A 15521-nucleotide genomic window follows, 5' to 3' on the forward strand; every position below is an offset into this window, starting at 1 on the left:
ATATATATATATATATATATATTCCATTGAGTATATGAGTATATATATTTATATATATATATACATATGTATTGATTATTTAAACTTGACAAAGATATCTTGTCATTTGCAATAACATGGATCAAACTAGAAGACATTTTTCTAAGTGAAGCAAATCAGGCACAGGAATAAAATTACCCATGATATCACTTATATGTAGAATACAACAAGTCTGAATTCATAGAAACAGACAGTACAATATTGGCTACCTAGAGTTAGAATTGGATAGATCAAAAGATACAAAAATTCAATTGCAGTTAATAAAGGTATATTTTATACTTGAAAATTGCTAAGAGATGCTTTTAAATGTTTTTACCACAAGTATGTGATGTAATACATGATGTTAGTAAGCTTGTTTAGCCATGCAACAATGTATACATACATCAAAATACCATATATTTAATCATAAATTCAATGAATTTAACATCATACATATATATTTTTCAATAAAAATTTAAAAATTACCATAAATACTTTTCTAAACTAATAAAATGCTTAATTACTTAAAATCCTCAGAGTAAAATCTCAAATCTAATAGCCATGGGTAAACACCTTTATTCTTTCATTGAAAGAGGCAAACAAATTAAAACACGGTATAGACCAATACAATCTATCTCTCAGTCTGTTTGAGGTACACTGTCCTGACATACTCAATTCTTATTCAACAGATGTCTTTCAATATTTATTTATGACCATAAAATGCAAGTTTAGTCTCTGAACCTGGTGACAAGGCAGTGTATGTAACTGTGTATACGCATATTGTGAGGTTTTCTTCTTAAGATTACCAGTGAAGTAAAAACCTCAAACTATAAATTTTTATAAAATTTACAGACCTCTGAAAATATGTCCTTGCCCTCCTAGGCATCTCTTGACCTCTGTTTGAGAGATACTGCTCTATGTCAAGCCTATGGCATTAAGATAAAAGTACACACTATTGCCAAATCATAGGCATATTATGGATTTGAAAATAGGATTAACACTAACACCGATTTTTTTTGATATTTTATTTCTCCCGACTAGTCATATTTATCACCTAGGTATAGGATATGAAGGGAAAGATTGTTATATAACTAACAGGCTTCTAGGTATTTCATTACAATTATATTCTTCAGTGGTAATCAGATAAGATCTGAATTGTGGAATATATTATCCATGATCCTATCATGACCATATTCAGCTACTGCTTTTTACTACTAATAGTTAACCCAGGTAACTTAGTAATCATTTTCATTTAAAAACTACAGCTTCACCTGTAAATTGTGATAATACTTATTGTTTCAATATGCTTTGCAGTACTGAGAAATCATAACAGAGTTTTCTGTAAAATAAACCATTCCTCGCTGAGTCACTGCCCTCAAAAGCTGCTGATGTATAAATATATCATCACAGGTATCTGGCAACTTACTCATTTATTTAAATTTTTATTAAATGTTTATTGTGTGCTTGGCACCTTTAATGTACTGTATTTTGAATGCAAGCCTTTAACAAATTTTGAAAGTGTCAAGAAAGTCAGAAAAACAGGGCCATTTCTCAATAATGTCTTTATTATTTCTGTGTAAAGTAGAAGACATCCTCCTGGCTCACCTTCTCAAGTAACTGGGATTACAGGCATGCATCACTGAGCCCAGCTTGTCTTACTGGTTTCCCTTTAAAGTATTATTTCTTTTTAAAATAACTTTACTTTTTATTGGAAAGTGAACAGTGAAGTGCTAGGATCATTATAGCTATGACAGTTTCCTGCAGAAATGTTTAACACAATTTTGAGAACTTCACCTGCAGCTAATACTCTTCATTCATGTGTGGATTTAATAATTTAGTAAAAATAATAGAAGAATGGAATTTGAAAGCTAAAATGCCCTTAGATATAATGAAGGTAATACTGTCATTTCACAGTTGAAGTAACTAAAGATCAGAGATGCGAAATAACATATTTCAGAACAGGTCTTACTAAAAATGACCAATGTACATTAAAGTTCTTTAATCCAACACCTACCATATTATAGAATATACATTTATTATATAAATTCTTTTCAGTATGATAATACCTAGATATCCCAAAAGATAATTCAGACTTTGTTAATTTGCTTGGTCTGCTGTAACAAAGTACCAAAAACTGATGGCTTTAAAAATCAAAATTTGTTGTCTCATAGCTTTGAAGGTTAGAAATCTAATATCAACATGTTGGTAGGTTTGATTGGTTCTGAAGGCTGTAAGGGAGGGATCTATTCCTGTCCTATCTTTTTAGATTTGTAGATGGCCATCTACATCATATGACATTCTCCCATCATGTGTTCTGGCATCCAAATTCCTCCCTTTTATTAGGACATATTACATGGATTAGAGGCCCATTCTAGTCAAGACTGACTTCATTTTAACTTAAATAATTTATATCTGCAATGACTTCATTTACAAATAAAGTCACATTCTAAAACAGCACGATTTAAGACAACATGAATGGAGAGCACAATTCTCCTATGAAACTGACTAATTACTTCAATAAGAATATTACAAGATGAGATTCTGACTTCCTTTATCAGGAAGAAAGCATAACAATTCTTGTACAAGGCATAACAGTGCCTAATTCCTGAATGTGGCAGATTATGTGGAAACATGAATTAAGATTGTAACTGGATTTAAGGTTGCTAATCAAGTCACATAAAGAAAGTAGATCATCATAGATAGAATAGTAGGGTCAATGAAATCACAAGGATTCTTAAATGTGAGAAGCATTACCAGCCACTGCTAGCTTTGAAAATGTAAGGAATCCATGAGCCAAAGCATCTGGGTAGTTTCTAGAAGCTGGAAAAGAAATGGAAAAGGAGTCTTCCCCCAGAGCTGCCAGAAAGGAAAGCTAGGCTGGCACATTGATCAAATTCAAAGACATCTATTCCATTATTCTGATTTCCAGAACTATAATAAATTTATATTGTTTTAGGCCTCCATTTTTGTGGTAATATAGTACAGCAGCAAACAGGAAATAGTTTCCCTGAAAGACATTAGTAATAGTGCACACAATACATTTTCATTCTTCTATTGCACTCCTTAACACATCAAGTAATGAAGACAAATATCATTCAAATGGTAAGGCCATTTCTATCATCAAAATAAGAGGGCTGACTCATCCAGAGTCTTAAAATTTTTACCGACCAATAGATGTACCTAATCTCTGAGTGAGACAATGTCGACTACAGAATGGAGCAAAGTTGATATACATAGTATGATTTTATACAATAGAGAAAATCACGCATGGGAAAATGGACAAAAGGAAATTGGTTTTTTCCTATGATCTTAAAAGCATAGGTTGTTCAGGAAATCAGATTTCACTGTAAATCACTGCTTCTCACATGTAAGTGTGCATATGAACCACCTGGAAATCTCATGAAAATGTTTACTGCCATTCATTTGTCTGAGATGGGGCTAGAGATTTTGCAGTATCTAAGCACTTCCAAGGTGATGACCACATTCCTACACCACAGAGCACATTTTAAATAGCACAGATTTAATAGATGTAGATGTATCAAACCCAATCAGAAAAGTGAACTGGCTCCACATCAAAACCAATATTGAATGTAAAAAGTTTCTCTATATTAAGTATTTCTAGTTGCAGGAGAATAAAACCTCAAATGCACTTTCAGCAAGTTTTAAGCAGTTATTAGAGATAAAAGTAAGCCTCAAGGTTCTAAATACCATAAAACACCAGACCTGACAACTGATGTCATATTTTCTATTAATGCAGAATATATTTCTTGTTCTACATTTTACAGTGCACCAGATCTATTCTAATTGTTGCTGTGTTAACGAGACTTGAACAACAAATTTGCGGTCTAGTAAGGACAAATCTAATTGTAAAATAGATTTCAAATAATTACTTTCTCAAATAGTGCAGCTCTCCCATCCACAATAGGTAGATGAAGCCAAGCAGGTAAGAAACTATAAAAACAATAAATAAGTGTAGTAGAAGACACATAAGCTTATAAAACTTAGTGAACACCACTTTCATCTTTCGTTAGTTTGGCAGTAGAAAAGAAAATGGGTCCATGTGTTTATGCCATTGAAGCTATAGAAAGTTGAGTCAATGATCCTTTCCCCTCAGTTTCTCAATCTTTCCACTTCGCCACTGAGAGAAAAGTGAAAATGTCATAAGAATTAGAGGCTCAGAGAGACAATGGAAGTTAGGGGAAAATATAAACACAAATGCATTCATTTAAAGAAAAAAAGGAAAATGTATGCCTTACTCTTTCTCTCTGACACATTACTTAGCAGGCTGGCAGCCAAGTGTACAGACTCTAGAAGGACAAATGGTTTAAGTCCTAGCTCTGCCATTTCCTAGTTCTGTAGCATTTAATTTTTGTTGATAGTGGACACAAGGACTACTCTAATCTTCAGATTGGTTTCAACTAAAAAGCTTTTCAATTAAAAAGCTTTTCATTTCTCTCTCTAAAATTATCACATTTTATTCCCAAACCAGTATACCTAGATATAATGTACTCAGTGTAAGTATAAACCATTAATTTCAGTTTTAGCTGACACCACTATAAAATCAAAATCAACCATTCATTTTTATTATGTTGGGGATTACACTGTATAAAAATATAATACCTTTTTGTACAGCACAATTTTTTTTTTATCCCTGGGATCAAACTCGGGACCTTGTGTTTGCAAGACAGGTGGCAGAACAACAGAGCTAAATCCCCAGTCCCCTGTGCAACACAACTTTTAAAACAAAGTGGAGTAAATGTTTTTGAAAATATATATTGTATGAAATTTCATGGCATCATTTCAATCAAGACTAGGTATATTAAAATACAATATTTAAATACGAGTAGAGCATTTGGTCAACCATAGAAATTACTGACTTGTAGAAGTGGCATGGTGTTTATGGAAAGCAATTGTGTGGTCCTGGAAAGGTAAACTACCTTGAGGATCTTGCTTCTGTTTTCATTGGAACAATGGGAAATAATACTAAAAACTACCCATGGACATGTTGTTCAGTTTATACATGTTAAAATATAGAAAGTTGTTAGCATAATGTCTAGCACTAACGTTGGCAGGGAACTTCACTTCTCAGGGCTTCAGCTTCCTCATATGTAAAATGAAGACACTGGCTAATTATTAGAAAATTCCTTTCAGCTCAAACTCTAAAAAGAAAAATTAAATGAAAAAACTACAGTGTCTTCCTCTCATTCAGATAAAAATTGTAAAACAAACGTTAAAACAAAAATGCTATCCTCTCATTTGTTATCTTTTAAGTTCTCTGAAATGAACAGCATGTGCCTAAATATCATATTCTATCCAGAGTTGCCTAAATGAAGGCTTACGCCTATCAATCTTCATTTGTATGTCTAGGAAATTCTTAGTGATTACTATACAAGCTCAATACAAGATGAACCAATTTAGAGGGGATTCACATGATGTATGTAATAAGAGAAAAGATCAAGGAGAAAGGATGTCTCTTTATAATAAATTACATTCATGTTTCACTTACAATAATCTATGACAATGATTTTCAAATTTGCAGGTTCTAACAACCTTCTAGACTACTTTTTAATCTATATTCTCAAACTTATATACTTTGACATACTATTGGATAATGCATCAAAGTGCAGCTGAAATTGAAGTGAAACCTATATTAAGCCATGATTACACTATCATTCAAGTAAAACATGAGCTCTGTGGAACAATGCATTTAGTAGCCCAAAGGATAGGAAAGTAACAGCCAACATATTATATATTAACAATTATAGCAAACACCACAATAATCAGCTGTGATTGAAGACATACATAAACAAAAACTCTCCAGAATGGTCAATGTAAAAAATCAATTGAAGGTATAATGCAATGAAAAGTAATTAGTAAACTGGGAGTGGTGGCATACGCCTGTAATCCCAGCACTCAGGAAGTTGAAGCAGGAGGATCGCTGTGAGTTCAAGACCCACCTGGGCTACATAGTGAGTTCCAGGTCAGTCTCAACTACATAGTGAGACCCTGTCTCAAAAAACCAAAAAAAAAAAAAAGTAATTAGTAGATTTCAGGAGGACACATGATGCAATGTCCTCAGAAGGACACTGGATTATTTCTGATCTTAGTATTTTCAAACAAAGAAGTTTACACATAAAACTACTTCTGGGGTCATAATCATTTAGTTTTGTTGTAAGGATGTTATACTTCAAGGTAATTCATTATATAGAGATCATCATGTCTTTCCTCAATTAATTCAAAATTTTTTAAGTCACTGGTAAATCTATGTTTGACCAGTAATGAATAAGTTTTCACATGTATACAATTCTCTATACAACAATATTAGCTCATTCCAAGGAACTATTTTAAGGGGAAAAAAGAACTTAGGTGGCTATAGCTATTTTGATTAATCAGCCAGGTACTATGGATATATGATAAAGAAGTAAATTGCATGATCCCAGTCCTTAAGGCGGGGTATAAAATTCAGTTGAGAAGTCCATTTGAACAGACACACCAAAACAAGAAGACAAAAGAAGTGAGGTTATAAGAAATTGACGAATGCAAGAATTGATGCGGGAGTTCTAGGAAACTTGACCTCAATAAGTTTGGCTAGAATTGGAAAGCATTTATGAAAATGTATAATTTCAACAGAGCTTCAAATGCGGGTAAAATTTGAATCATGAGGGGTCACTCTAGGTGAAGTGAACAATCATGGTGTGAGGAGAAAAGTCATGTAGATGATTATTCAGGAACCAGTAAGGAGAGATGTGTACAGAAGAATAAAGCAAAGTCAAGTTGCTGTGGAGAATGAGACTGCATCACAGAGTTTGTTGAAATACAGATGGGATTTTGAACAATAGAAAATAGAGAAATAATAATATCTTTGTTAGATAAAATGATAATGGAAAGTATTCACAGACCAGGTGGTACAAATTAAGGATTTGGAGCATTGGTAAAGGCTAACTAGAAAGCTCCTTTAGTGACTTGGGGGGGGCAGTGATGAGAGTTTAGGGTGCAGCATAAGGGAAGAATTGTGTGAGAGGACTTTCAAAAAAATTTGCCAAGATTAGATAATGTCTTAATGATGAAAAGTGAGTAAAATCCAGATTCCTCTATGAAATAGGAATCCATGAGCAAATTGTGGAGGGAAATTTAAAAACTTACTGTAAAATTTCTTCACCAAGGACATACAGAGAAATTTTGTCTCACAATCACTGAATAATATAAGCTTTCTCAACAAAGAGGTATTAGATAAGATCTCTCAAAATACAATTCGACTTCAGTGGTTCTGCAGAAAGATAGAAGAGGAAGAAGAGGAAACTCTGGAAATGTGAAACAGGGACTAAGAGATGGAGGCAAGAAGAAAAAAAAACAGGAAAGGAAAATTCCTTTCCTCCTTGGAGTTCATTTTGAGTCTCTTCGAAGTTTAATGTTCAAAATAACTGATTGTCACTCCAAATTACAACTCCTTGAAGATCCAACCTTTAGGTTGGTTTTACTGGAATTAGTGTTTTTCTCCTCCAGTATCTCACCCGAGAACATTTTATTTCACAAATTCTTCTCCAATTCTTTCTGTCATTTCAAACCCAATACCTGGAGATCAAGAATAGGCTTTCTAAATGCACCAGGCTTATTTTGCTGCTGCTTAAATTAGGTAGGTCAGATTTAAAGTAAATGACAAATGCCTACACATCAACTGACCCTTGAAACAAGTCAAGATCAACTCCCTAACCCTTTCCATAATCAACCCAGACAGGGTTCAGCCCCACCCACCTCAGCAAAACGGAAAAAAAGCCTGCGCAAGCTCCCTGCCTAAACTCTCCTTGAACCCCCTCCACCAACAACAAGGTGCTAACGCGCAGGCGCAACGCCCTCCAAGTGTTTTGAGTAGGGGTGTGAGAAATCTACTCTCCAGTAAAATCTGGAACTGATAGATATCAACCTTCTCCTTTCTTCGGAGGCAGAGGCGACACTTCCTCTTACTACTGTGCCAGAAGTGAGTCTCAGAACTCGCCCTTTTGGAGCAATGTCCTGTGTTTTCTGGCACTACCCACTGTATTCCTATCCTCAGCTCCTTTCTAACCTCACAGTGCTGCTAACCTTTGCTGGGAGGGTAAAGGCAGTTAGCTCCCCAGGAGCCACGCCAAATTGTTGGCTGCCTCTTTAGTCTACAGAACCTACGGGCCTCTGCTGGGCACAGCATTATGCTAATGCCTTGCCTGCCCTTCTTCGCCCTTCACATCCACCCAGGTTAGATTCTTACCTCTGGCGTGATGCGGTCACGGAAGGGACCAGAGGATCCCAGATAGGATCAGAGGATCCCAGACGAGGCCAGTGCTGGGGCAGTAGGATTCAGGGAGATTTTTCCTAGATCTCCACTGCCGCCTCAGACAATGAAATCAGCGTGTCCGATCATCAATTCTCATCTTGATCGTGACGTCACGAAAGACAGCGGCCAATGAGAACCCGAGATCAGCTCGGACAGTCCCAGGCTTCAGCCCAGAACCCTAGAGCGGGGAGGGGGGAGGGGGGAGGAGACATGGCTGCCTTCAGTGGGGCTGCCTCTTTCTGGTGTGTAACAGCTGAATCTATGGCCAGCACACACACTCTCTCTCTCTCTCTCTCTCTCTCTCTCTCTCTCTCTGTCTCTCTCTCATCGCTGTGAACATCTAACACCCCTGTGACTATAGTAGTTTTGTGACAGCTATTTGAGCAGGTGCTGCCTGCCGGATCTTCTAACTTGAGATTCACTTTCAGCAGATTGTCCCACACTGACAATGGCAAGAGATAGCAATAAAAAAAATAGATCAGAGCATTGACTGGTATATGTTCAGCTTTAGTAAAACCAAGAAGATGCCCATTCAACCGTTGGAAATTTTCAATAAGAATGCACTGCTGTATATGCCTGGTTGACTTCAGTGTTTGAAGCAAGAAATTATGGGTTCTTCTAACCTAACTTTAACCCTTGCACTTCCAGAAGTTACTTGGGTGATTATCATTATGGGAAAAAGGACAAGAACCCAGTACTCACTAGATATACTTGCCAAATTCTCTGGATACCTTAGAAACATAGAATCCACTGATTCTGTGGTATTTTAGAACTTGCAATATCACTTGAAAAGATTAGCACACAATAATAATTCACAATAAAAGTATACATTATAATATATTCGAGACCTACATTAATTTATGACTAGAGAGATTAGTAAAATGGGAAAGATGAGGAACCATTTTATGATAGAATTGGAATTTCACTACCCTATAAGAGGAAATAAAAGGTACCCTCTTGAAGGAAAGAGATTGGTAAAGTTAGAGAAGTACAAATGTATATGAAGTAAGTAAGTTCATAATGAAACCCCCTTGGAAAAAAGACCATATGTTGAAGACCAGTAGAATATTAGACTGATAATAAAAACCTTTGAAAATAGAGAACTATAATTAGAATAAAAGGCACAGAAAGCCTTAGAGCAAGGGTCCTGAATTCTTCATAATCAAGTATTTACAAACAGTTTAGCTAATGTTTTTGAAACAAAAGTTAGATCTGCTGGACTCCAGATTGTTTAATAGTCTCCATTCTTATATAGTATAAAATGAAACTTTCTCACCATATTGCCAAGGCCAAAAATGATCTGGATTTGTCACGTTCCTGACCTCACCTCCTACCACTCTACCACCATCAAAATTTCTATTTATATCAGACTTATTCCAATTTCTCAAATAAGCCAAACTCCTGCTCACATGAGAAACCTTGTAATATAATACCCTATAATCTTTGTATGACTTATTATTTCACTTGATTGAAGTATCTGGAAGGCAGCTATGCTCACCACTATGCCACCAACGCCACACTGATTGAAGTATCTGATCAAATATAACCTCCTTAAAGAGGCACCCATTTAAAATTTTGATTTTCTTAATGACATTCTACTTAACATTTTGATGTTCTTAACATTCCATATGTCCCCTTTGCTATTTTATTTTCCTTCATAACATTATTATCGAGTGTAATCTATATTTTAGTTACTATAAGTATAATCCATATTTTAATTAGCACTTATTATCAAGTGTAGCCTATATTTTTATTTACTATATTTTTAGTTATTGAGTGAATTTTTAACAACTGCAGCCCAAGTGGAGTTGTTTCTTTTTTAACTGTTTTATTTATTATATGGCATCTAGAAAAATGCTAGACATAATGTACACAAAAATCAGTAAGTATATTTTTGGTACTAAGGATTGAGCCCAGGATCTTCACACTGAACTAAAACCCCAGATCTTTATTTTTTTTAAATTTTGTTAACAGGGTCTTGCTATGTATGTCATTATAATTCACAAGCTAAACTTAAACTAAATCTTCCTTCCTTAGCCTTCCAGAGTACTGGGATTGTAGGCAAGTGACATCAGCCTTAGCTCAATAAGTATGTCTTGAATGAATGACTGAAATTAAAATTTCATCATTAATTTACATTGTGAATCAAATCAGAATGGACTGAAGTGAAAGAAAACCGTTAAGTCAGTTGTAGCAGTAATACAGAATCTAGATGATGTGGGTTTCAGTAATTGCATTAAAAGTGTGAATGAAAATAAATGATGGAAACTGAGACTTCTCAAAAGAAGCATTAATAAGGGTCAAAGAGGTAGATTAGGGAATGCCCTATTAATGGAGATTTAACATTTATTAAAGACCTACTTTGTTACTGGAACTGAGGTTAAATGGAGATAGAGTTAAAGTGATCATATTACAGAGCAATATGCATACACATATTTATAGCAGCACAATTTATAATAGCTAAATCTTCAAAACAGCATATTTTCCAATCAACAGATGAATGGATAGAGAAATGTGGCATTTATACACAATAGAGTGGGCTGGGCATTTAGCTCAGTGCTTCCGCCACCTGCCTCGAAAGCGCAAGTCCCCGAGTTCAATCCTCGGTACCAAAAACAAAACAAACAAAATATACACAATAAAATAATACTCTGTAATAGAGAACTATCAACTTGAGACATTCGTAGGCATTCCATCAGCGGATTAAATATCTCTGTGGTATCCAGAGAATTTGGGAAGTATATCAAGTGAGTGCTGGGTAATATAACATGTAGCTTGTACTTTTTCCTGTAATGACAATCACCCAAGTAACTTCCGGAAGAACAAGGGTTAAAGTTAGGTAAAGAGAACACATAATTTCTTGCTTCAGACACTGAAGTCAACCAGGCATATACAGCAGTGCATTATTATTGAAAATATCCAAATGCTGTATATTGAGACCATAATTTTAAGTGAAACAAATTAGGCACACAAGCTTAAATACTTCATAGTTTCCAATATATGGGAACCCCAAAATATTAATACAAAGCAAGATAAAAGATAATAGGAAGTAGAGAGATCTTTTTATTGGGAATGGGAACAAGAAATGCAGGGTGGGAATGAGGGGAAAGATATGAGGTGGGAAAAAATAATTGTAAGGAAAAAATGGAAATAAAGCATTGGTAAATGACAAGAGGACCCAAAATGGGAAAGAGTAGGGAGGACTGGAAGGGGTAGGGATGAAAAAAAAATAAGCTGTAACAAACGAAATCACTATGTACCATAAACACATTCTAATAAAAATAAAGAGAGGGCCAGGGTTTTGGCTCAGTGGTTCTGCCACCTGCCTCACAAGCACAAGGACCTGAGTTCGAGCCCTGGTACCACCAAAACAAATAAAAATAAAAATAAAAAAGAGCAAAGTCCTTACCATTGAAGAGTTTAAATTACAAATGACAAAAGAAGACATATATGAAACCAGATTACAAAAGTCGGGAATTATATCACTGTTATTCATTCATCTTGCTACTTATCATCTGTATTCAAGACATCAATAAGATTGAGGCTGTTCCTTCAAAATGTATCCAAGTCTTAGGCCAGAGATTTAGCTCAGTAGTGCTGCTCCTGCTTCACAAGTACAAGGTCTTGAGGTCCTGAGTTTGATCCCTGGTACCACAAAAAAAAAAGTCCCAAATCTGGGCATTGATTACTTCTTCAGTCATTATTATATCGGGGTCATTATTGCCTCTATTTTGAATTACTACAGAAGCATATTGTGTAATTTCCTATCTTCCACACTCATCCATCTTCGATATTTTCTCTTTTCAAGTGTCAAAACACTATTTATAAAGTTGATAAGGCTTGAATTAGATGAAATCATTTATTGAATGATTTATCTCCAAATTCTTCTGACTAAATTAACAAAAATAAATCCCAATTCCTTGATATGGTTAACTGCTCACAATTTCTTACTGCCCTGGCTCATTATGCTCCACATCACGTCCTTTTACTCTCTTTCTGGAAAACCTGTTCCCTCTTTAGAGACTTTGCCCTTAGTATGCTTTATTGCAAAACTATTCCCAAAGATCTTCATACAGAATAGGTCTTCAGATTGCTCTGGGTCTCTGCTAAAATTCAACCCTCTCAAATGATCTTCATGAGCCAATTTATTTAAAATAGTGCCTCCAAATCAATATCTCTTCCATGTTTTGCTATATTTTATTTTCTTCATATCACTGCGAAATTATGTATTTGTTTGCTTTTTCACATTAGAATTTAAAATCTACATATAAGTCAAATAATATTTCTTATGGTTGCTGGTGTTTATGGATTTCCAATAGATTATGTGTAAATGTTCTGGAGTGGGTAGATGTTAGGTTAATAATTTTCTTGTTAAATGATTTTAAATTATGTAGACAGTGAATTATTTGGTCATAAGAATTTTAGTAGTCCAGAGAAGTGAGATAGAAAGGGATTACTTATTTGTTTAGCACCATGAAGCATGCGTAACTCCCGAATACTTCAAATCTATATCATATTTTAATCTACACAAAAATGGCAGTTTTATGGCCTGTGTCTAGATGTACCCCAAAGACTTATGCAGTCCTAGTTGAGGCTTTTTGGGGGTCTCTGGATCTAGGGTGTGTGATGCTGGGGCCAAGGAAATTAAGCTAGAATTAAGGGTGTTAATAGGCTGAATAATATATAAGAGACAGAAAGAGGTTTGTGTCTTGTCACTTGTCACCTGCTGTTTGCTGCCTTCTACCTTCTGTCTGCCACAGACTGTTTCTCTTCTGAAATGACACTCTGTCATGCCACCCTGCCTTGAAGCCAGCCAACTGTGAACTGAAACCTCCACAAACCGTGAGCTAAATAAACCTTTTCTCCTTTAATGTTGGGCATCAGATATTTTGTCTCAGCAGTGAGAAAAAGTAACTAGGACTGAATTTGATACAAGAAGTGAGATTGTTGCTGTGACTGTACCTGGCCATGTGGTTCAGGAGCCTTTGGAACTGGCTGGTGGGAACAGTTTGGAAAGGTTTGGAGATGTCAGCTGAAAAAAACAGCTCTGGACTGTCTTAAGCTGTTCTTGATGGGAGATTCTGATCAGAACTCAGACTAACAGAATGCTGATAGAAATGATGCTGATAAAGATCAGGAGCTTTCTGCTGGAAAGGACTTCATTTGTTTTTGGACTCCAGATGTAGTCTGTATTGCCTGGGTAGAAAGTTTATCTGCATTTTGTTCATGTGCAGAGATTTTGTCTGAGACTAGTAGTAGTGAATTAATTAATCCAGTAGAAAAAAATTTCAAAGCAGTTTAATGTTGATGCTGGGGCTTTGCTACTATTGGTGGGCTTTTAGTCAGATCTATGTTGAGATTCAATAACAAGCAGCCCATCAATATAATATGTAATGTGAGTTTGTACAGAAATGAGGCTCCAGTAAAGATGCAAATAAGTAGCAGAAGAGAAGTTGCTTGCTGAGAAGGAAGAGGACCATAGAAAACATGGCCTGAAGACATCACAAGAACCAGCAAGACTCCACCCTTTGCAGTTTCAAAATTGCAAAGGTAAATATATATTATTTTGAGAAGAAAGTCCCAGAGTACCATATTCCAGAATGGCAGCAACCTAGGGAATTTTTTCCTTGGGATTTGGATCATAGGCATCCAACCCCTAAAACCAAAAGAGAAAGAAGCCTGGCTCTTGCTTCACCTGGCAGCAGAACTTGGCATCATCCACATAGTGATGGTTATGGGTGCAGGAAGAATGCAAGAGTTGTGGTGTCAGGAAGACTTCCACAGAGATTTTAGAAGAAGTTCTAGCAGGTAAGGAAGTGTGTCCCAGAGAGGTCTGAGAGTGGAGTGGGAGGTGGTTTCAGAGGCGTGGCAACCTTCCTTGCTGGAGATGGTGGCAGAGTAGGCAGGCAAGGGTGCAGCTACCTGGTCCCACAAAATGGGCCCGAGCAGACCAGAGAGAGTGCAGGTCTCAGAGCTGCCTTCCAAATCTCGCCTTCCTCGCTGGGGCTGGTAGTGTGCATCCATTTTCTCATATTTTTTTCTTTTCCCTTATTACCTTTCCCCTACCCTTCCCAGTTTCCCTACACCTTTAGCCCCTTTCTTCCTATTTCACATTGTCAATTATATCATTAGTATCTTATGTACTAGTATAGTTTGTTCACACCAGAGAAACTATTCGGTATTTACACATGTGTGACATATGTATTTCACTTAGGAGTATATCCTCAATATGTATCCATTTTCCTATGAATGAATCTAATTTCTCATTCTTTATGGTACTTCAGCACTTCATTGAAGAAGCTCTACCTTAAATTTTCTTCCTATCCTGTTGTGCCTTCATAGCACTTCTTACCTCTGATAATGTGCTTGGACTTTTAACATTTTTCATTTGGTCATCAGCAAAGTGAACTTTGTTGTAACCTATTTTCTGCAAAAACCTAATTGGGATCTGATATTAGAGATAGTCTAAGGAACATAGTAATGATTCATTTTTTTAAGATTTATAACCTATATCATTACTCTAAATTAGAGCAACACAAATCTACTTATTCAAATTCCTTATTTAAATTCAAAATTCCATATTCAAATTTACTCATTTAAATCCCTCAGAAACTCCTTTTTATAACACAGCTACATTTGACTTTTTGGTTGTGCTACCTATATAAGTATGTCCTATGAAGTAAGCTTCTGCATTCTCAACTGCAGCACTCATTGCCATCTATTTGTGAAAGTTTGTATATATGCATTATCTTTTTCAGTAGCTTGTAAACTCTCATTGGACAAGCACTATATCATGTTCATCTTTATGTACTTTATTTCTTTTCACATGGAAAAGTTTCATACAACAAGAAAATTCTTATATAACTCCTTGAATCACAGAATATTTAGCTTTTAAATAATTTATTTCATAATTTTAATATCAGATTATATCAAATACGATTTATCATTTATCTACATGCACTATCCACATCTAAATTTCAAAGAATCTCCTCAGCAAAGAAATATACACATGAAAATATAATATTAATCCAAATTAGAATGATGGTTGGATCACTTGATGCTTTGGACCATCCGGTAATCTTTTCCTTTCCACTAACCAAGTTAATATAAAACAAAGGACTTGGAAAGTTTTATCTGTTGCATATTCTTTTGGTCCTATAAATAATCCATACACAACTTAAAATTTTAGTCCTCA

General features: G+C 35.4%; 1 protein-coding gene across 2 annotated transcripts in view; it reads right to left on the reverse strand.

The window, feature by feature from the left end:
- Hdx (highly divergent homeobox) overlaps positions 1-8474 on the reverse strand; it is a 186061-nt gene extending 177587 nt beyond the window's left edge. For both annotated transcript variants that reach the window (XM_010612863.2, XM_033760535.1), the window contains exon 1: positions 8261-8474. The gene's annotated coding sequence lies outside the window, so the exon portion shown is untranslated. The remainder of the gene's footprint in view (positions 1-8260) is intronic.
- Between the last annotated feature and the right edge of the window lie 7047 nt (positions 8475-15521).

The sequence above is a fragment of the Fukomys damarensis genome, unplaced genomic scaffold, assembly GCF_012274545.1.
Source record: "Fukomys damarensis isolate Sample0158 unplaced genomic scaffold, DMR_v1.0_HiC HiC_scaffold_39, whole genome shotgun sequence".
Lineage (NCBI taxonomy): Eukaryota > Metazoa > Chordata > Mammalia > Rodentia > Bathyergidae > Fukomys > Fukomys damarensis.